The sequence below is a fragment of the Dryobates pubescens genome, chromosome Z (genome assembly GCF_014839835.1).
Source record: "Dryobates pubescens isolate bDryPub1 chromosome Z, bDryPub1.pri, whole genome shotgun sequence".
NCBI lineage: Eukaryota > Metazoa > Chordata > Aves > Piciformes > Picidae > Dryobates > Dryobates pubescens.
The window spans coordinates 77784134-77786642 of NC_071657.1; positions in this window are offsets into that span (position 1 = coordinate 77784134).

The following is a 2509-nucleotide window of genomic DNA, read 5'->3' on the forward strand; positions in this document are numbered from 1 at the left end:
ACACCTCCAGGGATGGTGACTCCACCACCTCCCTGGGCAGCACATTCCAATGGCCAATCACTCTTTCTGTGAAGAACTTTCTCCTCACCTCAAACCTAAACCTACCCTGGTGAAGCTTGAGACTGTGTCCTTTTGTTCTGGTGCTGGTTGCCCGGGAGAAGAGACCAACCCCCACATGGCTACAACCTCCTTTCAGGTAGTTGTAGAGAGCAATAAGGTCTCCCCTGAGCCTCCTCTCCAGGCTAAGCAACCCCAGCTCTCTCAGCCTCTCCTCATAGGGCTTGTGCTCCAAACCCCTCCCCAGCCTTGTTGCCCTTCTCTGAACACATTCAAGAGTCTCAATGTCCTTCTTAAACTGAAACACAGGACACAAGGTGTGGTCTAACCAGTGCAGTGTACAGGGGCAGAATGACCTCCCTGCTCCTGCTGGCCACACTGTTCCTGATGCAGGCCAGGATGACATTGGCCGTTTTTGGCTGCCTGGGCACACTGCTGGCTCATGTTCAGCCTGCTGTCAACCAGTACCCCCAGGTCCCTTTCTGCCTGGACACTCTCCAGCCACTCTGACCCCAGTGTATAGTGCTGCATGGGGTTGCTGTGGCCAATGTGTAGAACCTGGCACTTGGATATGTTAAATCTCATGCCCTTGGACTCTGCCCACCTCTCCAGCCTGTCCAGGTCCCTCTGGATGGCATCCCTTCCCTCCAGTGTGTCTGCTGCACCACACAGCTTGGTGTCATCAGCAAACTTGCTGAGGGTGCACTCAATGCCACTGTCCATGGCACCCACAAAGATGTTGAACAAGCCTGGTCCCAGGACTGATCCCTGAGGGACTCCACTTGGCACTGGCCTCCACTGGGACATGGACCCATTGACAGCCACTGACAGCTTGGACCCCCCCTGTGGAGTACTCCATTCATCCTACCATGTTTCTGTAATGGCAACTACACCACAGTTTTCCTGGTGAACCAAGACTTCCAGTTCCTCTTGTTTGTTATCCATACTGCCTGCATTGGTGCACCTGCACTTCAACTGGGCGGCTGATTTCTCATCTAACTCTAGCTTCTGTCCCTCTCTCCCCTCTCCAGAGACACCGGTTTCATCACCCACCCCCTTCAGACCTAGTTTAAAGCCCTGCCAACTCTAATGCTAGAGCCCTCTTGCCCTTTCTAGATAGATTCAGCCCTTCAAGGTCCAGCAGGTCAGGTGTGGTAGAAGTTGCCCCTTGACCAAAGAACCCAAAATTCTGCTGCTGGCACCATCCCCTGAGCCAGCTGTTGATGGCATGGGTTCTCCTGTTCCTTTTAGTGTACACCCCTGCCATGAGGGAACTGAGCAGAACACCACTAGAGCTCCTGCCCCATCAATCAATTGTCTGAGGGCCTTGAATTCCTTTTTCATTGTCCTGGTGCCCTTCTTATCGATGCCACATCGCTCTACCATGTTGAGCTGGTTCCCCAACAGGGGTAGTTCTGGTTTGGGTATCTTTTCTGTAAGACACTAATCCAAATATTTGAATTTAAAGAACATTATAAATCCCTACAGAGTATTACATAAGCAAAGTGTTTTCATCCCTTTAGTCAATTTCTTTACCATGAGGGTGCTGGAACACTGGAACAGGTTGCACAGAGAGGTAGTTGAGGTCCCATCCCTGCGAGATTAAAATCTTGTCTCTTCCAATATGACTCAACAAAGATAAAATCACCTTTGCTGCTTTCCCAGACAATAGCTGATGTGTATTGGGCAGAGCCACTGGAACGACTCTCGGGAAGGTGCAAGGATAAAGATTGCTCCCTGGACCACAGCTGCCCTGACAACAATGGACCAAGGCCACTGTTAGACCTTTGGGAATATGCATACCTTTGGGAATATGCATAAGACAAGACCATCTCCACCCATCAGGTGCCCTGCAAAGGGAGGATGGTGAGACAATGGATTCAACACCTGGCCCCTGAGGTGTATTGGGTGTGTGGGCAGGGAAATGGAGAAGGAAGAGGCAGAGGATCCCCGCCCCCCCCCCCCCCTTCCTCCAGACCCCTGTCCAAACACAAAGGAATACACAGGAAGATTTCCTGGGGAACAATACCTGGACACTTACCTAAGGACAATTTCCTGAGTGACAGTACTTGGACACATACCTAAGGACTAAAAAAAATGTATAAAAAGGCTTGAGCAACTACTGGCTCAGAAGAAGAAAAACACAGGAGAAGGAAAACACAGGAGGAAAAGACCTGGAGTCTTTTTGCCACCGAGAAGGAAAAATGGAGACAGAGACATCACCATGTAGCTTGGGAGAAGCAGACCAAGAGGAACCCTCTCTCCATGTCTTAAGTTCTGCCTGCTGCAATTCCTGGAGCTGAAGAGGCTGCTCAGAGGACAATACACCCAAAGCTACAACACCTAACCTCCACAGACTCAAACTGTCTTGGGGGGTGAGGGGTGTGGTAAGAGAATTCCTTTCCTCTTCTCTCTCCCTCTATTTTCTCTCTCCTTCTCTTGACCCATCCAC